The following is a 23,843-nucleotide window of genomic DNA, read 5'->3' on the forward strand; positions in this document are numbered from 1 at the left end:
CCTGTAGTTCTACAACTGGTCTGGGGATTCATTCTGCCCCAACTCCCTGAAATCCATTTTCCGTGTCGTAGGAACGGAACTTTTGAAAATGTAAATCATTACATTTAAAGCAGTACTGCTGTACTGCTTTAAACTCTCCCTTCGCTTCCCATTGTTTTTAGGATGAAATTCGAACTCCTTATGAAGTCCCTGCCTACTTCCCTAGCCTCACCTTGCTCAATCTCTCCTTTGAGCTCCGTGCATAGGATCATTTTTTCAATTTCTCAAATGCCGTGTGTACCTTGCCATCTCCAGGCCTTTACATTTGCTATTTTCTTTGTATGGTACTCCTTTTCTTCTTCCAGTTACTTTCTACTCACCGTTCAAGGCTTTAAGTATTTTATTCTCAAGAAAGCCTTCCAGCCCCCTACCCCCATACTAGACCAATCCCCTACTGTGTGCTCACGGCAGTCTATACTTTCTTATGACACGGTTCACATTTGTAATTACACAATAATTGTGTAAGTTTATTGTATCCTCATTGCCTGGTACATCCTTGGTGCTCACTTCGTATTTGTTTTTTTGTTTTGTTTTGTTTTGTTTTTTGAGAAGTAGTTTGGCTCTTGTCGCCCAGGCTGGAGTGCAATGGCGCGATCTCGGCTCACTGCAACCTCTGCCTCCCGGGTTCAAGCGATTCTTCTGCCTCAGCCGCCCAAGTAGCTGAGATTACAGGCGCCCGCCACCGCGCCCGGCTAGATTTTGTATTTTTAGTAGTGACGGGATATCGCCACGTTGGCCAGGTTGGTCTCAAACTCCTGATTTAGGCGATCCGCCCGCCTCGTCCCTCCAAAGTGCTGGGATTACAGGCGTGAGCCACCGCGCCTGGCCCTCGTATTTGTTAAGTAAATGAAGAATAAGTACTTTGCGATGTTTGTTTAAAGCAAACTAGAAAGTGGCCCAGTTTTCTTTAAGAGAAGGGATTTTAAAGTCAGTGCTTGTAGGAATGTTGAGATTTGGTATGGTACATATCACAAATACCGTAGTTCATATGGTGGAGAAAGTTTTAAAAGACAACAAACAAACAACAGCAACTTCCAGCTCTTGAAGATAGGGAACTTCCTAAAAGATGTGTGGTAGTGCTGCCCATACTGTAATGATCTCAACCAGCTGGTTTCAGGGTAGTGACATTTCATGAAGAGGTTTTATCTTTGGTAGATGCAAGGTACTTACACATAACATACCACTAGAGGGCGCATTTAACTAAAACTTTTCTTTTTAGTGGTATATTGCATTTTAAACTGTAGGTCGTTCATTCTTGGAAGCAAAGGAACATACCGATTTCTTTTTGTAGCAGTATGTCCAATAAAGATTAGTAGTTGAGTAAATAGGGCGTAGAATAAGTCCTTTGGAATTCGGAGGAAACTATTGCTACTAATAGCTAACTTTACTGAACATTTTATAGGTGCCGGCAGTATGCTTAATGGTTTGCATTCGTTACCTAATTAGTCCACTCAGTATTCTGTGAGGTTGGTACTATTATTTTCTCCATTTTGCAATGAGGGAATAAATTCACAGAGCTGACGTAACTTATCCAAGGTCACACAGCTAATAAGAGGTAGAGTCAGGATTTGAACCAAGATCTCAGTCCAAACCTGTGTGCTCTGCTACTTTGAAATACTGCAGAGGATTGTTTGTCTACTTGATCCACTTGAAAACACTTTACTAAGTTATCCTTGCCCAAATTCGATTTTTTTTGGAAAGTATTTACTTTTACAGTTCAAGGGATTATGTTTGTATTCAGTTTTTCCATCTACTTATTGGAATACTGTAAATGTATTTTTTATAACAATATTATCAGGAAGGTAAATGTTAAATAAGGAATTCTGGTCGTCTTCTCAATTTTCCTGCTGCTGTTTCTTTTCCAGTCCTCAAATTGCTGATTTATAGCTTGATTCACTGGCAGAGACAGTGGAGTGTACTTATTCCATATTACCAGGAATTGAAACCACTACCATTAGAATTTTAAATCTTCATTCTTGCCCAGATTCTCTCTGAATAATAGGCGCTTGGCCACCCTAGATGAAGTGACCAATAGGTGATGAGGACTAGAAGTGTCCAAGGCTCAGCCTGGGTGGACCATCCCTCTAACTGACTCACACATTAGAGTGAACAGCCTCCAGGCAGCCAGTTTACCTATAGAGCAATTTGGAACGGAGAACAGTGAATCTGGAAAGGAAGGCTGGGATGAGATTTTGCCAAATTAAAGTGTTTTTAAATGTGAAATTATAGTGTTCAAACTTTATCCATTAGAGCTTAAGCAATGAACAACTGTGGATAGTGTTTTAGATCATACAGGAGATCCCATAAAATAGATCTGGAGAAGAGGATTGTGTGGAAAACTGTACCTAATGCATTCTCTGGGCAGTTATTGAACTTTTTTATAGTATGCAGAAAAATACAGCAGAAGAGAGAGGAAAAAAATTAATGACCCTGCTGTTGGAAATAAAAATAAGATCCAGACCAGTGACATTCTGACATCTTAAAAACCTGTCAGTGATATTTTTAGCTGCTTTAGGATCCTTACAATAAGGCCCATGAGTAATAGGATTGTGAGGGTTTTTTTCTTTATACATAATTTTACAGATATGCTTTAATGGGTGTGTATTACATTTAGAATCATTATTAAAGAGTTATTTTTAATCCATGGGAGTTTTGACACAGCACATGAGAATTTCTAATTATAGACTCATAGAAATACATACCTTTTAAAACCCTATCTTCTTGTTTTACAGATCAATAAATTAAGTTTCAGAGAAGTTAAGTGATTGCCATAGAACACAATGCTAGTGACTGAATTTTATTAACTAACATGCTTTCATTTGCATTGTTGGTTTTCTCAGTAACAAAATTACAAGCAATACTGCTTTATTTCAGAAGTGAAAGAAAATCTGTTGGAAGTGTGGAGCAAGAGAAACCTATTAGTGGAAGTTACTTGAGGTTCCTAGGCAATAAGGAATAGGAATAATATAAAGTTTGTGTTACCCTCTGAAAAAGCTTGAATCTCTTTCATCTAATTTGCTTAAACGTGATAAAGAATAGTGTTGGAACACTAATCACAAAAATGATGTATCCTTCTGACTCATCTTACCATCTTGTTGTATTTCTCAAATTTGAGTTCCTAATCATGTGTTTCGGTGGTTAGGATGTTAAGTGCTTCAAATGAATACTTAAACCTAAATTACAAACAAGTGGCAAGATTTGCAGGCTCTCCTTTATTCTCTGAAATGCGTACTTCCTCCTCCTTATGTCTGAGGAAATCATACCAGATACTTAGACTGTCCATTCCAAGGAACAATGAGAGGTCTTGTAGTTACAAATGGAATTCTGTAAAATAGGATAGGTGAGGAAAAAGCACTTTTTGATGTCTGCTATTTGCCAGTACCTTAAGTGCTAAATATATACAAATGACAGAGAGGTCTCTGCCTTTAAGCAGCCAAGAGCCTGTGAGAGTAAGACAGATTGCTAAACCACTAATAAGCTGATGTTATAATTAGTGAGGGAATTATGGTGATATAGAGATTACAGATAAAATATTTCTTCCTGGGAAGTTTTAAGAAAAACGTCACAGTAGAATGTGTTGCAGACAACTGGAGAGAGGGATCAGGGAGGTGAGGAGGAGGAGTCAGTAAAAAATAAATACATGTACTCCATCTAAAATCCTCTCCAATAAGCTGAAATGCTTTTGCAGATAAGACTGACACACGCTGACATATACACAAAAAGAGATAAAAATTTATGCTAGTACTTCATAAAAGGTCAAAGTGAACATAACCAAGTGGCAAAAATATTTCGTACTGATTTAGTAACTACTATATAAAATAATCTACTAGTAAGTCTGGGTAAAAACAGTACAGTAATTAATGATTTCAAATGAACTAATTTAAGAGGACCACATACGAGGAAAAACATAACCTGCCCAAAACTATGGCATAGCAAATAAATGATCATAGGAAAAGAGGTCCCACAAATATTTAAGAAACATTTATGGACCAAGAAGATGTAGAAAGTCACATTTACATATATTCCGGAAGATGTGAGAGTCTAATGGTGAGCTCTATGAAGATGAATTGGACACAGTTCATACCCCCAGAGGAATCTGGTAAAGAAGACAAACAGGGCCAGGCGCGGTGGCTCACTCCTTTAATCCCAGCACTTTGGGAGGACGAGGCAGGCGGATCACCTGAGGTCAGGAGTTCGAGACCAGCCTGGACAACATGATGAATCCTCATCTCTAGTAAAAATACAAAAAAAAAAAAAAAAAAAAAAAAAAAAAAGCCAAGCGTGGAGGCAGGCACCTGTAATCCCAGCTACTCAGCTACTCAGGAGGCTGAGGCAGGAGAATCGCTTGAATCTCGGAGGCAGAGGTTGCAGTGAGCTGAGATCGCTCCATTGCACTCTAGCCTGGGTGACAAGAATGAAACTTTGTCTCAAAAAAAAAACAAACAGATTTTAAATTCCTCAAAGAGCAAATGAAGGAAGGCACTTGTGGAGTTTTGCCCAGGGAAGCTTTATATGGAAGTCACCAGCAAGTTTTCAGATAGGAAGATTAGCTACACTGAGTGTATGTGGCTTTTAGATCTCTAAACAGTATGTCTTGGAGAAGTACAGCAAACCAGATAGATAGATAGATATATAATAGATATAATTATATATCTATTATATATAATAGATATTATATATAATATAGATATATTAATCTATTATATATAGTATATATGATATATATACTATATATTATAGATATATCTATTATATCATATATACTATATATAAATATATTAGATATATTATATATCTAATATATAATAGATATATATCTATTATATAATGTGTAATATATATTATATGTAGATATATCTATTATATAATATGTATTATATGTAGATATATATAATATATAATATAATATGTAGATATATCTATTATATATAATATATAATATATATTATATGTAGATATATCTATAATATATAATAGATATAATAGATATATAATAGATATATCTATAATATATGATAGATATATAATAGATAATCTATCATATATGATAGATATATAATAGATTATCATATATGATAGATATATAATAGATAATCTATCATATATGATAATCTATCATATATGATAGATATATCTATCATATATGATAGATATATAATAGATATATCTATCATATATGATAGACATATATAGACATCTAATGATATAGAGAGATATCATATGTGATAGATATATCTATTTTATATACATTATATATATATAAAATTTTTAAAAATTCTTCTTTTAAATACTAAGAAGGACTTTTAAGACCTAATCCTAAGGTACAGTATTCAATCTACATGTGTTGCCACTTTTCCTGTATTGGATGTTGGTTTTTAAAACTGAAATTTAGAATGGTAGTGATGGTTATGCAGCATTGTGGATATGCTTAATGCCACAGAACTGTACACTTAAAATGACTAGTAGTAAATTTTGTTACGTATGTTTACCACAATATAAAAAAAATTTTTTTTAACTTGTGTTTAACCATTTTATGAGTAGTATTTACTTGATTCTCTTGAAGCTCAGTTTTACATCTTTCTCCTTTATTTACTACTTAAGTTACTCTTAAATGTAAAAATCAAGGTGTTAACTATGTATACTTTCCCTTATCACAAAATCTGCAAACAATTTGAATTTAGAATGTGCAATTTGTGAAACACAGCATTCTTAAGAATGTGCATGTTTGTTACATGGGTATATTGCATGATGCTGAGGCTTGGGTTATGATTGATCCCATCACCCAAGTACTGAACATAATACCTAATAGTTTTTCAACCCTTGTTCTCCTCCCTCTAGCAGTCCCCAGTGACTGTTGTTGCCATCTTTATGTCCATGAATACCCAGTGTTCAGCTCCTACTTATAAGCAAGAACATGTGGTATTTGGTTTTCTGTTCCTGTGTTAAGTCACTTAACATAATGGCCTCTAGCTTCATCCATGTTGCTGCAAAGGACATGATTTCTTTTTATGGCTGCATAGTATTCCATGGTGTATATGTACATATTTACTTTATCCAGTCCACCATTCATGGGCACCTAGGTTGATTCTGTGCCTTTACTATTGTGAATAGTGCTGCAGTGAACATATGAGTGCATGTGTCTTTATAACAGAACGATTTACATTCCTTTGAGACCCAGGACTGCTGGATCAAGTGGTAGTTCTCAGTTCTTTGAGAAATCTCCAAATTGCTTTCCACAGTGGCTGGTCTAATTTACATTCACACCAACAGTGTATTAACATTCCCTTTTCTCTGCAGCCTCACCAGCATCTGTTGTTTTTTGACTTTTTTTTTTTTTTGGTCTTTTTTTTGAGACGGAGTCTCACTCGGTCGCCAGGCTGGAGTGCAGTGGCGCAATCTTGGCTCACTGCAACCTCCCCCTCCTGGGTTCAAGTGATTCTCCTGCCTCGGCCTCTTGAGTAGCTGGGACTATAGGCATGCGCCACCACACCCGGCTAATTTTTGTGTTTTTAGTAGAGACAGGGTTTCACCGTGTTGGCCATGATGGTCTCAATCCCTTGACCTCATGATCCACCCACCTCAGCCTCTCAAAGTACTGGGATTACAGGCATGAGCCATGGTGCCCAGCCTGTTGTTTTTTGACTTTTTAATCACCGTTCTGACTGGTGGGAGATGGTATCTCATTGTGGTTTTAATTTGCATTTCTCTGCTGATAGTGATGATGAGTATTTCTTCATATGTGTTGACCACGTGTATATCTTCTTTTGAGAAGTGCCTGTTCATGTCTTTTGCCTGTTTTTTTAAAGGGGTTTTGTGCTTGTTCAATTGTTTACATTCTTTATAGATTCTGGATATTAGACCTTTGTTGGATGCATGGTTTGTGAATATTTTCTCCCATTCTGTAGGTTGTCTGTTTACTGTGTTGATAGTTTCTTTTGCTGTGCAGAAGCTCTTTAGTTTAATTAGATTGTCCCACTTAAACCAATTTTTGTTTTTGTTACAATTGTTTTCGAGAACTTAGCATATATTCTTTTCCAAGGCCAGTGTCCAGAATGGTGTTTCCTAGATTTTCTTCTATGATTCTTATAGTTTGAGGTCTTACATTTAAATCTTTAATCTATCTATTGTTAATTTTTGAAAGTATGATCCAGTTTCATTCTTCCACATGTTGCTAGCCAGCCATCCCAACACTATTGAATAGGGAGTCCTTTCCCCATTGCTTTTTTGTTATTGTTGATTTTCTTGAATATAAGATGGTTGTGCAGGTTTATATCTGGTTTTTCTATTCTATTCCCATTGGTCTCTGTCTCTTTTTGTACCAGTTCCATGCTGTTTGGATTACTGTAACTTATTAGGATAGTTTCAAGTCAGGTAACATGATACCTCCAACTTTGTTCCCTTTGCTTAGGATTGTTTTGGCTGTTCCTGCTCTTTTTTGTTCCATGTAAATTTCAGAATAGCTTTTTTCTAGTTCTGTGAAAAATGACATTGGTAATTTGGTAAGAATAGCATTGAATCTGTAGATTGCTTTGGGCAGTATGGCTACTTTAATGATATTGATTCTTCCAATCTGAGCATGGAATGTTTTTCCATCTGTTTGTATCATCTGTGTTTGTAGTTCTCCTTGTAGTGGCCTTTCACCTCCTTGGTTAGATCTGTTCTTAGGTACTTCTCTCTCTCTCTCTCTCTCTCTCTCTCTGTGTGTGTGTGTGTGTGTGTGTGTATGTGTTGTACGTGGGATTGCATTCTCGAGTTGGCTTTCAACTTGAATGTTATTGGAATATAGAAATGCTACTGTTTTTATAGATTGATTTTGTATCCTCAAACTTTACTGAAGTTGTTTATCAGTTCTAGGAGGTTTTTGATGACAGCTTTGTTTTTTTTTGTTTGTTTGTTTGTTTGTTTGTTTGTTTTTGGATGGAGTCTCGCTCTGTCACCCAGACTGGAGTGCAATGGCGCAATCTCAGCTCAGTGCAACCTCCATCTCCTGGCTTCAAGTGAATCTCCTGCCTCAGCCTCCTGAGTAGCTGGGATTACAGGCACGGGCCACCACACCTGGCTAATTTTTTTTTGTATTTTTAGTGGAGACCAGGTTTCACCATGTTGGTCAGGCTGGTCTTGAACTCCTGAGCTCATGATCCTCCCGCCTTGGCCTCCCAAAGTGCTGGGATTACAGGCATGAGCCACCACGCCCAGCCAGCTTTAGGGTTTTTAAGGTATAGAATCATACCATCCATGAAGACAGATAGTTTCACTTCTTCTTTGCCTATTTGGATGCCTTTTATTTCTTTCTCTTGCCTGATTGCTCTGGCTAGCACTTCTAGTACTATGGTGAATATGAGTGGTAAGAGAAGGCATTCTTGTCTTATTCCAGTTCTCAAGGGAACTTCTCCAGTTTTTGCTTGTTCAGTATGATGTTAGCTGTGGGTTTGTCATAGACGGCTCTTATTATTTGGAATATGTTCCTTTTGAGAGAGGAGCAGTTAGGGGCTGGCTAGGCAGTTAGGGAAGGTCTTTGGAGAAGAACAACACTTATGGGACCACAACTGCACTGCCCGTGTTATGTAGCAAGCAGGTGGAAGTGTGGTGAAGAGCTTCCTCTTATACCAGGATGTTTGCCCAAGAAGGGAGTGTCCCAACTTAGGCACAGGTGCAGTAAATAAACGTAGCATCCTTAACTTGACCCAGCTCATTATATATAAGTCATTAACATGACATCTGCATGGTAGTTTCACCCCCCTGCCATGTGGGCTTTTCTGTGATGTTTATGGGTAATAACTAAGATGGAGTAGCTTTGGAGAAGAACACACCTGTGCAGAAAGAAGTGGGACCAGGAAGCAACCAGGACATAGAGGGTTGTGCAAGATGCAAATGAGAAAAACACCCCTGGAAAGAGGGGACAGAAACCTCTGGGGACAAGCCCATAGGCATCAACCCACTTTCAGGTCCCCTGTTGCTGCTGAGAGCTTTTCCTGTCACTTAATAAAAATCTATGCCTTACGTACCCTCTGGTGTCCGTGAACCTCATTCCTCTTGGTCATGGGACAAGAACTTGGAACTCACTGAACTATGGGAGTGAAGGAGCCACAACACCTTGATGCATAGTTTCTTGAGGATTTTTATCATGAAGGGATATTAGATTTTATCAAAAGCTTTTTTGTGTGTCTTTCGAGATGATTATATTGTTTTTGTTTTACTTCTGTTTATGTGCTGAATCACATTTATTGATTTGCACATGTTGAGCTAACTGTGCTTTCTGGGAATGAAGCCTACTTGATCGTAGTAAATTAACTTTTTGATGTGCTGTTGTATTCAGTTTGCTAGTATTTTTGTTCAGGATCTTTGCATCTGTGTTCATCAGGGATATTGGCATATAGTTTTCTTTTTCTTTTGTTGTGTCTTTGCCAGGTTTTGGTGTCAGGGTGATGCTGGCTTCATAGAATAATTTAGGAAGGAGTTCTTCCCTAATTTTTTTTTTTAATAGTTTCAGTAGAATTGGTACCAGCTCTTCTTTGTATGTCAGTTAGAATTCTGCTGTGGATCCATCTGGTCTGGGGCTTTTATTGGCTTATAGATTTTTTTATCACTGGTTTCAATTTCAGAACTTGATACCGGTCTATCCAGGACTTCAGTTTCTCCCTGATCCAATCTTAGGAGATTGTGTGTTTCCAGGAATGTGTCCATTTCCTCTTGATTTTCTAGTTTGTGTGCATAGAGGTGTTCATAATAGTCTCTCAGTATCTTTTGTATTTCTGTGGGATTGGTGGTAATATCACCTTTGTCATTTATTTAGAGACGGGGTCTTACCCTTTTGCCCAGGCTGGAATGCAGTGCCATGATCATTGGCTCACTGAGGTCTTGACCTCCCTAGGCTCAGGTAATCCTCCCACTTCAGCCTCCCAAGTAGCTGGGACTACAGGTGCATGCCACCAGGCCCAGCTAACTTTTGTAGAGACAGAGTTTCATCATGTTACCCAGGTGGTCTTGAACTCCTGGGCTCAAGTGATCCACCCACCTTGTCCTCCTAAAGTGCTAGGATTACAGGCATGAGCCACCATGCCTGGCCACCTTTGTCATATCTAACTGTGCTTATTTGGATCATCTCTCTTTTTTCTTTGTTAATCTAGGTAGTGGTCTTTGATCTTTTTTATCCTTCAGAAAACCAATTTTTGGTTTTGTTGATTCTTTGTATGGACTTTTGGGTCTGAATTTTGTTGGGTTCTGCTCTGAAATAACTAAAATTTCTTTTCTTCTGCTAGCTTTGGGGTTCTTATTTTTCTAGTTCCTCTGTCTGATGTTAGGTCATTAATTTGAGATTTTTCTAACATTTCAAGTACAGTTTTTGCTGTATCTTAGATATTTTGGTATGTTGTCTATTTTCATTTCTTTCAAAGAATTTTTTGATTTCTGCCTTAATTTTCTTGTTTACCCAAAAGTCCTCTGGGACTAAGTTGTTTAATTTCCATGTAATTGTGTGGTTTTGAGCGATCTTCTTGGCATTTATTTCTGTTTTTATCCCACTATACTTTGAGAGTATGGTTGGTATGATTTTGATTTTTTTTTTAGTTTTTTAAGACTTGGTTTATGGCCAGGATGTGGTTGATCTTGGAGTATGTTCCCATGTGCATATAAGAATGTGTCTTGTGGCAAACTAAAGCAGGAACACAAAACCAAATACTGCATATTCTCACTTATAAGTGAGAGTTGAACAATGAGAACACATGGACACAGGGAGGGGAACAGCACACACTGGGGCCTGTAGGCAGGGTCAGGGGCTAGGGGAGGGAGAGCATCAGGAAAAATAGCTAATGCATGCTGAGCTTAATACTTAGGTGATGGGTTGACAGGTGCAGCAAACCACCATGGCACACATTTACCTAGGTAACAAACCTGCACATCCTGCATATGTACCCCAGAACATAAAATAAGAATGTATATTCTGTGGTTGATAGGTGGAAGTATTTTATAGATGTCTATTAGATCCAGTTGGTCAAATGTCAAATGTCAGTTTAGAATTTCTTTGTTAGTTTTCTACCTTGATGATCTTTCTAATGTTGTCAGTGTGGTGTTGGAGTCTTCCACTATTACTGGGTGGCTGTCTTAAGTCTTTTTGTAGATGTAGAAGTACTTGTTTTATGAATCTTGTTGCCCCAGTGTTGTGTGCATATATATATTTAGGATAGTTACGTCTTCTTGTTGAATTGAACCGTTTATCATTATATAATGCCCTTCTTTGTCCTTTTTTTTTGCTGTTATTGGTTTAGTCTGTTTTAGCTGATATAAAAATAGCGACCCCTGCTCTTTTGTTTTCCATTGCATGATAGATCTTTTTCCAATCTTTTACTGAGTCTGTGGGTGTCCTTATGTGTGAGATTGGTCTCTTGAAGACAGCAGATGGATAGGTCTTGCTTTTCTAATCCAACTTGCCACTCTGCGCCTTTTAAGTGGGGGCATTTAGATCATTTACATTCAAGATTAATATTGATTATATTTAGATCATTTACATTCAAGATTAATATGTGAGGTTTTGTGGATCCAGAATTTTAAATGTCTGTTTCCTTCCCTGTGCTGAGAGATATGGCCATGTTATCTTCCTGAGATTGTCTAATATTTCTATTACTTGCTGGGCTAATAATAAAGTACACATTGATACCTGACAAATATTCATCTTTCCTTGCCAACTTTATATATTGCAGAATGTTATAGTAGCCCTATTTGAAGATGGTTGGACTTTCCATCCCTGTCATGGAATGGGGAATATATTCCTAGAAAAGAGTTTTTTTTTTTTTTTAAATTGGGGTCTTATTGGCTTAGAAAAGCACTAACAACTTAAAAGAGGGAAAAAACAACATCTCAGCAGTATAATGAGAAAATTTGGGGTCAGAGAAAGATGTTTTGTTTCTATTTTTAAAAATAACAGGATGGCAAAAGACAGATACAGATAAGTTGATCTCTTTTTTTTTTTTTTTTTTTGAGACAGAGTCTCCCTCAGTCGCCCAGGCTGGAAAGCAGTGGCTGGATCTCTGCTCACTGCAAGCTCCGCCTCCTGGGTTCACGCCATTCCCCTGCCTCAGCCTCGGGAGTAGCTGGGACTACGGGCGCCTGCCACCATGCCCAGCTAATTTTTTTTGTATTTTTTTTGTAGAGACGGGGTTTCACCATGTTAGCCAGGATGGTCGCAATCTCCTGACCTCGTGATCCGCCCTCCTCGGCCTCCAATAGGCCATTTAAGTGAATATCGAAGCGATGTGCCAGAGAGTGTGTTACTTAAAAAACATCTTAAGGCTGGGCGCGGTGGCTCACGCTTGTAATCCCAGCAGTTTGGGAGGCTGAGGTGGGCGGATCACTTGAGGTTAGGAGTTTGAGACCAGCCTGGCCAACATGGTGAAACCCCGTCTCTACCAAAAATACAAAAATTAGCCAGGCGTGGTGGCAGGCCCTTGTAATCCCAGCTACTCGGGAGGCTGAGGCAAGAGAACTGCTTGAACATGGGAGGCAGAGGTTGCAGTGAGCTGAGATCGTGCCACTGCACTCCAGCCTGGGCGACAGAGAGAGACTCCATCTTAAAAAAAAAAAAAAACTTGAATAATTAAATTTTTTGCCTGTCTACCACAAAGAGATGTGACTGCACTGTTAACCACATTGTTGCCAAATGAGTAAAATGTGTAAAAGATTTTAATACCAGTCCTCTTTTATTCATTAAAGTCTTCTTATGGCTCGTTAATTTTAATGGTATAATCTAGTTCTGATTGAAGTGCACCTGAATGCAGTTAGTGCCTCATCAGTCCTGATGAGTTCCAAGTAATTCAGGCCCTGTCTGCAGTGTTCACAAATTGTGTCTATATTTACATCTGTTTCATGCATGTTTGCACGTGTCTTCAGCAGTACAGTTTTTACAATACAAGAGCCCAGTGTCTTCCTTTTTGGCCTCATCTACATTATTTAAAAGAGTTTTCTATTTTCATAATTGCTTTTATGCCAAAAATAAGTTTTATGCAAACAAAGATTTTGTGATGATGCCAAAATTTGGCATTCAGGTTGAAAATAGATACAGCTTATGAGTCGAATACACTTTTGGAGAATAGGGAATCTGATGTATGTAGTAAAAAGTAAATGATAATATCAGTTCATTGGATTTCCACTGTAACTCTTAAGTTTCATGAAGCTATTAAAAAACTCTTCTTAAATCCTGCTTTTACAGTTTCATAATTACATACCTCAAACTAGGTTTACTCATTTTCAGATATAGATTATGTTTGCAGAATGAATACATGATTAATTATGGTATACCTCTTTAATCCTTCATTTCTGGTGTGGGTGTTTTCACAGCACTCAGATAAGTGATTGGTTGAACATGGTCAAACAGTCTAACCCCTAGGGTGAATAGAGCTTTCTCTGATGGTGCTGAAGGTTTATTCATCAGTTACGATCTCGCTCTTTTTTTTTTTTTTTTTTTTTAGATGAAGTTTCACTCTTGTTGTCCAGGCTGGAGTGCAGTGGTGCGATCTCGGCTCACTGCAACCTCTGCCTCCTGGGTTCAAGCGATTCTCATGCCTTAGCCTCCCGAGTAGCTGGGATTACAAGCATCTGCCACCACACTCGGATAATTTCTTGTATTTTTAGTAGAGATGAGGTTTCACCATGTTGGCCATGCTGATCTCAAACTCCTGACCTCAGGTTGATCCACCTGCCTCGGCCTCCCAAAGTGCTAGGATTACAGGCATGAGCCACCGCTCCTGGCCCAGTAATGATCTCTTAATTCCCCTTTTTTAGGTCCCATGATAACCATTTGCCTTCTCTGTTAAAAAAAAAAAGTGTTTTTTATAGAAAGGGTAAAATGAAGTTGGTTCAGCATCCTTTTCTGAATCTTCCAGTTCCAATCTTGCCTCCTGGATGGTTCTTTGGTTTCATTTTACAGATGGCTAATCTCCACTATGTGCAGATTTTTCTAGTTTAATTTTTAGATGGAAATCTTATTAACTGACCTTAACTTTTTTTTTGAGGGTTTTGAGGCCCCCTCATGTATTCTGTCTCCCAATAAAATTTTAAGCTCCTGGATAGTTCCCTGCATAGATGAGAAATGAATGACTATCAAATACATTAGATATTCTATCATAACAAAGCTTTTCCCCATTAAAATTGAGTAACAGCTATATATCCTTGATTTGCACTTAAAAATTATGCTTGATTCAATTTTAAATTTCAAAAAGTTGGTATGAAATAGTTTTTGACAATCAAAAGGAATAAAGAAATGTTTTTTCTCTTGGAACTACAGGTGAGAAGAGGAGTTGCTGTTGTGAAAGGGGGAGTCAATTTTGGGAGCAGAAAGGTAGAGCGGGCCAGGTGTGGTGGCTTATGCCTATAAACCTAGCATTTTGGGAGGCTGAGGTGGGAGGATCACTTAAGGTCAGAGTTTAAGACCAGCCTAGGCAATGTAGTGAGACTTCATCTCTATCAAAAAAAAAAGTTAAAAATTAGCCAAGCATGGTGGCACATACCTGAAGTCCCAGCCACTCGGGTGGCTGAGGTGGGAGGATTGCTTGAGCCCAGGAGATTGAGGCTTGAGCCCAGGAGATTGAGCCCAGGAGATTGAGCTATGATTGTGCCACTACATTCCAGCCTGGGCAACAGAGTGAGACCTTGTCTCAAAAACAAAACAAAACAAAAAACCAAAAAAAAAAAAAAAAAGGCTGCTTTTACATAGAGCAGGGAGCAGTGGGGAATAAGACACTTGGCTGCCTCCTGGTGCTTACTGTTAATTTGTCCTGTTGTAACTCGACAGAGATGTGATACAACCCTGGCCTGACAGCATGTAATTGCAGGCTCAGGGCTGAATGTTTGGTTTACACAATGAAGTAAGCCACCAAAGTCTATCAAGGTGATAGATGAAAGTGAGGGAAATTTAGAATAGATAATGGAGGAGGTTGAAGATGAGTAGCAGCAATGGGGCTTTAGTTCATACCACTAACCTCCCTCTTCTAAGATGTTCCTTAGGATGTGAGACCTATGGAAGTCATGGAAGAGCTTTTCCCTGAAGTAAATTTGTATGATGCACAGTGGACTGTGGTGGCCATGAAAATATATAACTGAAATTCCCTCTTGCAGGGACCATAATTGACAAATAACCTCAGTTACTGCCCCTCTGGATGAACCATTGTGTTGACGCTGAGGCCAGGCTTCCTGTAGTCTACGTTCAGCTCATAACTGAGTAAAGTCCGTTCTTGCCTTAGGAGATGCAAAACTCTTACAGCAGGTGTGAAGACGGCTGAATCCATTGGCCTAGTTGAACCTTTCTTGGTCTAGGACTTTTCCTACCCCTTCTTGCCGCCTTCCCTCTCAGTCTAGCATACTGATTTGAAAGTATCTACCTCTTTTTATCCTTTCCCACAAAAATCACTTTCGTGTTAAATCCTGTCTTGGTACCTGCTTCTTGGCAGCCCCAAACACAGCTGATATTCTTGTTTAAGTCTCCTGGATTTTTCTTGATATTTTGTCTACTTGTTCTATGGAATTCTAAAAGAGAAATATTGCATATTTGTCTATTTCCTCTTGCAGTTCTGTTAGTTTTGGCATCATATATTTTGAAACTTGTTATTAGATGAGCACATATTTAGAATGTTTAAGTCTTAATGAATTTGACATGTGCATAATTATGAAATGCCCCCCTTTATGCTTTTTTTCTGGAGTATACTTTAGTAATAAAACAGAACACTCTTTCTTTTGATTGGTATTTTCATGGTATGTCTTTTTTCATCCTTTTACTTTTTGTGTCTTTTTATTTAAAGTGAGTTTCCTGTAGACAGGATATCATTGGTTTTTAAAATTTTTTCCGCACCCTAATGGTCTCTGCCTTTTAAATGGAGTGTTTGGACCAGGGATTGACACATTTTTTTTTTTTTTTTTCTGTAAAGAGCCACATACTACATATTTTGAGTTTTGTGGACGATATGGTCTTTGTTGCAATTACTCAGATCTGCCATTGTAGTACAAAAGCAGCCACAGACAATATGTATATGAATGTGTGGCTATGATGAGTCAGATTTTGCCCATAGCTGTAGTTTGTCCTTTTTTTTTTTTTTTTTTTTTTTTTTTTTTTTTTTTGAGATGGAGTCTCGCCCTGTTGCCCAGGCTGGAGTGCAGTGGCACAATCTTGGCTCACTGCAATCTCTGCCTCCCAGGTTCAAGGAATTCTCATGCCTCAGCCTCCTGAGTAGCTGAAATTAGAGGCGTGCACCACCATGCCCAGCTAATTTTTGTATTTTTGGTACAGATGGGGTTTGACCATGTTGACCAGGCTGGTCTCAAACTCCAGACCTCAAGCAATCTGCCCACCTCGGTCTCCCAAAGTGCTGGGATTACAAGCATGTGCCATTGTGCCCAGCCAACTATATTTGATGTAATTGTGGATATAGTTGGCTTTCCACAGATATTGTAATTTATTGGACTTATCCCAATGAAAAGAATTGTATTCTTCCTTCATTTGGAATTAATTTATTGATGACTTTAAAGTGTTTTGTCAGAAGATTAATTTTTCCCTCCCCTTTCCTATTAAAATAGAATCAGTTTTCTTTAAAAGTCTTGGAAGGAGAAAAAGGTCTACTTCTATGGTGCAGTATGCTCCCAATAGGCTCACTCTCCTACAGATGAGAACTATAAACTCTGATTAAATTTTTAAAATTATACAAGAACTCTGGAGATTGGAAAAAAGCAGGTAGCTTTTGGAGAGTATTCAAATCTTAGAGGTTGAGATTGCACAAAGTACATTTCATATTTTGCAACATTAGCCTGCATGTGCCATAGATACTGTACAGCACGGAGTGGCTAAGATTCCAGTAGAGAACCAAGCTCTTTTCTGGCCTAGTAAACCAGGAAATGGAGCCTGGAATAAGCATAGCCACCAGAAGGGGGTATTCTAGAGGAGAGACCCAGAGAAGTGGAGGTCCAGGTTCTCTGGATGAACTCTGCTCAAATCTTTACTTGACCCCTGAACTACACGTGAATGAAGCAGTTTCAAAACAACCACTGAGGCTTAAGTAACTGAACTGTATATTGAACTTGCAGTCATTGCAGGTGAGACCACAGTTTGAGTCTAATCAAGGTTATTGCCTGCTAAAACAAATAACTCAGTCATTTTTAAAGCAATACAGTAGAACTCAGGTTATACTAAATATAACTTTCTCAATGTCCAGGATACAATCCAAAATTACTTGACAGAGAATGAACTAGGAAAATATGACAAGAAAAAGACAGCCAACAGAGGTTTACCCAGAGATGAACAAGGTGACCAAAAGATATAACACAAGGACTTTATACCAGCTATTTTAACTGTGCTCAATGAATAAAGGCAAAGATGTTTACAATGAATGAAAAGATAGAATATCTCAGCAGAGAAATAGAATATGTAAAAAAAAAAAAAAGAAAATTTGAGAAGTAAAAGTTACAATATCTGTGATGATAAAAGATCACTGGTTGAGCTCAGTAGCAGAATAGAGAGAACAGAGGTAGAATAGAGAGGTAAGAATTTAGAAACTTAAAGATAGAACAATAGAAATTATTCATTCTGAAGAAAAGGAAATGATTGAATAAACAGAAAAGGGGGGAAATTATTTTTAAAATGGACACTCAGAGTGCTGTGGAACAATAGCAGTAGGTCCAGTATATATCTAATTATGAGTCCTAAAAAAGAAGAGATAGAGAATGAGGCCGGAAAAAGCATTTGAAGAAATGATAGCCAAAAACTTTCCAAACTTTGTAAAAGATATAAATCAACATAAGAAGCCCAGTGAAACTCAAGTATAAATATGTAGAAAATCACCTAGGCACATTAACTGCTGAAAATCTTATAAGCCGTCAGAAAAATGACACATTACATGTAGAAAAACAACTATTTGCATAACCATAAACTTTTCATCAAAAAACATGGAGAAGAAAATGGAACAAAGTATTTAGAGTTGAATGAAGAATAAAAAGAATGAAGGAGGGAATTTAATGATTATTGAGCCAGGTAATTAATTCTATGTTTTTGAAATTGAATTTTATCCCCTTAATGTCTCGTGAAATCCATTTAATGTATTACAATCAGAATTTTTTAAAACTGGAAGAGTTTAAGACAGTATAGAATAAAGTATCAGAGTGCATCTCAGATTGTAAGGGTAACTTCTGTTACATGAAATCTTTATTTGGATTTTACATACATTCACTTGGATATTCATATATGTGTGTACTGGTTTTTTTTTTTTAATTTTAGGGTACATGTGCACAACATGCAGGTTTGTTACATATGTATACCTGTGCCATGTTGGTGTGCTGCACCCATTAACTCGTCATTTAGCATTAGGTATATCTCCTAATGCTATCCCTCCCCCTCCCACCACCCCACAACAGTCCCCGGTGTGTGATGTTCCCCTTTCTGTGTCCATGTGTTCTCATTGTTCAATTCCCACCTATGAGTGAGAACATGCGGTGTTTGGTTTTTTGTCCTTGCGATAGTTTGCTGAGAATGATGGTTTCCAGTTTCATTCATGTCCCTACAAAGGACATGAACTCATCCTTTTTTATGGCTGCATAGTATTCCATGGTGTATATATGCCACATTTTCTTAATCCAGTCTATCATTGATGGACATTTGGGTTGGTTCCAAGTCTTTGCTATTGTGAATAGTGCCGCAATAAACATACGTGTGCATGTGTCTTTATAGCAGCATGATTTATAATCCTTTGGGTATATACCCAGTAATGGGATGGCTGGGTCAAATGGTATTTCTAGTTCTAGATCCCTGAGGAATCACCACACTGACTTCCACAATGGTTGAACTAGTTTACAGTCCCACCAACAGTGTAAAAGTGTTCCTATTTCTCCACATCCTCTCCAGCACCTGTTTCCTGACTTTTTAATGATCGCCATTCTAACTGGTGTCAGGTGGTATCTCATTGTAGTTTTGATTTGCATTTCTCTGATGGCCAGTGATGATGAACATTTTTTCATGTGTCTTTTGGCTGCATAAATGTCTTCTTTTGAGAAGTGTCTGTTCATATCCTTTGTCCACTTTTTGATGGGGTTGTTTTTTTTCTTGTAAATTTGTTTGAGTTCATTGTAGATTCTGGATATTAGCCCTTTGTCAGATGAGTAGGTTGCAAAAATTTTCTCCCATTCTGTAGGTTGCCTGTTTGCTCTGATGGTAGTTTCTTTTGCTGTGCAGAAGTTCTTTAGTTTAATGAGATCCCATTTGTCAATTTTGGCTTTTGTTGCCATTGCTTTTGGTGTTTTAGACATGAAGTCCTTGCCCATGCCTATGACCTGAGTGGTATTGCCTAGGTTTTCTTCTAGGGTTTTTATGGTTTTAGGTCTAACATGTAACTCTTTAATCCATCTTGAATTAATTTTTGTATAAGGTGTAAGGAAGGGATCCAGTTTCAGCTTTCTACATATGGCTAGCCAGTTTTTCCAGCACCATTTATTAAATAGGGAATCCTTTCCCCATTGCTTGTTTTTGTCAGGTTTGTCAAAGATCAGATAGTTGTAGATATGTGCCATTATTTCTGAGGGCTCTGTTCTGTTCCATTGGTCTATATCTCTGTTTTGGTACGAGTACCACACTGTTTTGGTTACTGTAGCCTTGTAGTATAGTTTGAAGTCAGGTAGCGTGATGCTTCCAGCTTTATTCTTTTGGCTTAGGATTGACTTGGCGACATGGGCTCTTTTTTGGTTCCTTATGAACTTTAAAGTAGTTTTTTCCAATTCTGTGAAGAAAGTCATTGGTAGCTTGATGGGGATGGCATTGAATGTATAAATTACCTTGGGCAGTATGGCCATTTTCACAATATTGATTCTTCCTACCCATGAGCATGGAATGTTCTTCCATTTGTTTGTATCCTCTTTTATTTCATTGAGCAGTGGTTTGTAGTTCTCCTTGAAGAGGTCCTTCACATCCCTTGTAAGTTGGATTCCTAGGTATTTTATTCTCTTTGAAGCAATTGTGAATGGGAGTTCACTCATGATTTGGCTTTCTGTTTGTCTGTTATTGGTGTATAAGAATGCTTGTGATTTTTGTTCAGTGATTTTGTATCCTGAGACTTTGCTGAAGTTGCTTATCAGCTTGAGGAGATTTGGGGCTGAGACGATGGGGTTTTCTAGATATACAATCATGTCATCTGCAAACAGGGACAATTTGACTTCCTCTTTTCCTAATTGAATACCCTTTATTTACTTCTCCTGCCTGATTGCCCTGGCCAGAACTTCCAAGACTATGTTGAATAGGAGTGGTGAGAGAGGGCATCCCTGTCTTGTGCCCGTTTTCAAAGGGAATGCTTCCAGTTTTTGCCCATTCAGTATGATATTGGCTGTGGGTTTGTCATAGATAGCTCTTATTATTTTGAGATGTGTCCCATCAATACCTAATTTATTGAGAGTTTTTAGCATGAAGGGCTGTTGAATTTTGTCAAAGGCCTTTTCTGCATCTATTGAGATAATCATGTGGTTTTTGTCTTTGGTTCTGTTTATATGTTGGATTACATTTATTGATTTGCATATGTTGAACCAGCCTTGCATCCCAGGGATGAAGTTCACTTGATCATGGTGGATGAGCTTTTTGATGTGCTGCTGGATTCGGTTTGCCAGTATTTTATTGAGGATTTTTGCATCAATGTTCATGAAGGATATTGGTCTAAAATTCTCATTTTTGGTTGTGTCTCTCCCAGGCTTTGGTATCAGGATGATGCTGGCCTCATAAAATGAGTTAGGGAGGATTCCCTCTTTTTCTATTGATTGGAATAGTTTCAGAAGGAATGGTACCAGCTCCTGTTTGTACCTCTGGTAGAATTCGGCTGTGAATCCATCTGGTCCTGGACTTTTTTTGGTTGATAAGCTATTGATTATTGCCTCAATTTCAGAGTCTGTTATTGGTCTATTCAGAGATTCAACTTCTTCCTGGTTTATTCTTGGGAGGATGTGTGTGTGTCCAGGAATTTATCCATTTCTTCTAGATTTTCTAGTTTATTTGCGTAGAGTTGTTTATAGTATTCTCTGATGGTAGTTTGTATTTCTGTGGGATTGGTGGTGATATCCCCTTTATCATTTTTTATTGTGTCTATTTGATTCTTCTCTCTTTTCTTCTTTATTAGTCTTGCTAGTGGTCTATCAATTTTGTTGATCTTTTCAAAAAAACAGCTTCTGGATTCATTAATTTTTTGAAGGGTTTTTTTGTGTCTCTATTTCCTTCAGTTCTGCTCTGATCTTAGTTATTTCTTGCCTTCTGGTAGCTTTTGAATGTGTTTGCTCTTGCTTCTCTAGTTCTTTTAATTGTGATGTTAGGGTGTCAATTTTGGATCTTTCCTGCTTTCTCTTGTGGGCATTTAGTGCTATAAATTTCCCTCTACACACTGCTTTGAATGTGTCCCAGAGATTCTGGTACATTGTGTCTTTGTTCTCATTGGTTTCAAAGAACATCTTTATTTCTGCCTTCATTTTATTATGTACCCAGTAGTCATTCAGGAGCAGGTTGTTCATTTTCCATGTAGTTGAGCGGTTTTGAGTGAGTTTCTTAATTCTCAGTTCTGGTTTGATTGCACTGTGGTGTGAGAGACAGCTTGTTATAATTTCTGTTCTTTTACATTTGCTTGAGGAGTGCTTTACTTCCAACTATGTGGTCAGTTTTGGAGTAGGTGTGGTGTGGTGCTGAAAAGAATGTATATTCTGTTGATTTGGGGTGGAGAGTTCTGTAGATGTCTATTAGGTCTGCTTGGTGCAGAGCTGAGTTCAATTCCTGGGTATCCTTGTTAACTTTCTGTCTCGTTGATTTGTCTAACGTTGACAGTGTGGTGTTAAAGTCTCCCATTATTATGGTGTGGGAGTCTAAGTCTCTTTGTAGGTCACTAAGGACTTGCTTTATGAATCTGGGTGCTCCTGTATTGGGTGCATATATATTTAGGATAGTTAGCTCTTCTTGTTGAATTGATCCCTTTACCATTATGTAATGGCCTTCTTTGTCTCTTTTGATCTTTGTTGGTTTAAAGTCTGTTTTATCAGAGACTAGGATTGCAACCCCTGCCTTTTTTTGTTTTCCATTTTCTTGGTAGATCTTCCTCCATCCCTTTATTTTGAGCCAATGTGTGTCTCTGCACGTGAGATGGGTCTCCTGAATACAGCACACTGATGGGTCTTGACTCTTTATCCAATTTGCCAGTCTGTGTCTTTCAGTTGGAGCATTTAGCCCATTTACATTTAAGGGGAATATCGTTATGTGTGAATTTGATCCTGTCATTATGACGTTAGCTGGTTATTTTGCTCGTTAGTTGATGCAGTTTCTTCCTAGCCTTGATGGTCTTTACAATTTGGCATGTTTTTGCAGTGGCTGGTACTTGTTCCTTTCCATGTTTAGTGCTTCCTTCAGGAGCTCTTTTAGGGCAGGCCTGGTGGTGACAAAATCTCTCAGCATTTGCTTGTCTGTAAAGTATTTTATTTCTCCTTCACTTATGAAGCTTAGTTTGGCTGGATATGTGATTCTGGGTTGAAAATTCTTTCCTTTAAGAATGTTGAATATTGGTCCCCACTCTCTTCTGGCTTGTAGGGTTTCTGCCGAGAGATCAGCTGTTAGTCTGATGGGCTTCCCTTTGTGGGTAACCCGACCTTTCTCTCTGGCTGCCCTAAACATTTTTTCCTTCATTTCAACTTTGGTGAATCTGACAATTATGTGTCTTGGAGTTGCTCTTCTTGAGGAGTATCTTTATGGCATTCTCTGTATTTCCTGAATTTGAATGTTGGCCTGCCTTGCTAGATTGGGGAATTTCTCCTGGATAATATCCTGCAGAGTGTTTTCCAGCTTGGTTCCATTCTCCCCGTCACTTTCAGGTACACCAATCAGACGTAGATTTGGTCTTTTCACATAGTCCCATGTTTCTTGGAGGCTTTGTTCGGTTCTTTTTATTTTATTTTTCTCTAAACTTCTCTTCTCGCTTCATTTCATTCATTTCGTCTTCCATCACTGATACCCTTTCTTCCAGTTGATGGCATCGGCTGCTGAGGCTTCTGCATTTGTCACGTAGCTCTCATGCCTTGGTTTTCAGCTCCATCGGGTCCTTTAAGGACTTCTCTGCATTGGTTATTCTAGTTATCCATTCGTCTAATTTTTTTTCAAAGCTTTTAACTTCTTTGCCATTGGTTCGAATTTCCTCCTATAGCTCGGAGTAGTTTGATCGTCTGAAGCCTTCTTCTCTCAAGTCATCAAAGTCATTCTCCGTCCACCTTTGTTCTGTTGCTGGTGAGGAGCTTTGTTCCTTTGGAGGAGGAGAGGCGCTCTGATTTTTAGAGTTTCCAGTTTTTCTGCTCTGTTTTTTCCCCATCTTTGTGGTTTTATCTACCTTTGGTCTTTGATGATGGTGACGTATAAATGGGTTTTTGGTGTGGATGTCCTTTCTGTTTGTTAGTTTTCCTTCTAACAGACAGGACCCTCAGCTGCAGGTCTGCTGGAGTTTGCTAGAGGTCCATTACAGACCCTGTTTGCCTGGGTATCAGCAGCGGTGGCTGCAGAACAGTGGATATTGTTGAACCTCAGATGCTGCTGCCTGATGGTTCCTCTGGAAGTTTTGTCTCAGAGGAGTACCCAGCCATGTGAGGTGTCAGTCCGCCCCTACTGGGGGGTGCCTCCCAGTTAGGCTACTTGGGGGTCAGGGACCCACTTGAGGAGATGGTCTGCCCGTTCTCACATCTCAAGCTGCGTGCCGGGAGAACCACTTCTCTCTTCAAAGCTCAGTTGGAAATGCAGAAATCACCCGTCTTCTGCATCTCTCACGCTGGGAGCTGTAGACCGG

The 23,843-nt window shown here is 38.5% G+C and overlaps 1 long non-coding RNA gene across 1 annotated transcript in view; it reads left to right on the plus strand.

Moving 5' to 3' along the window:
• Positions 1 to 23,843, plus strand: part of LOC129397755 (uncharacterized) — a 67,549-nt gene that overhangs the window by 649 nt on the left and 43,057 nt on the right. The window lies entirely within an intron of this gene.

This window comes from Pan paniscus, chromosome 4, assembly GCF_029289425.2.
Source record: "Pan paniscus chromosome 4, NHGRI_mPanPan1-v2.0_pri, whole genome shotgun sequence".
Classification (NCBI taxonomy): domain Eukaryota; kingdom Metazoa; phylum Chordata; class Mammalia; order Primates; family Hominidae; genus Pan; species Pan paniscus.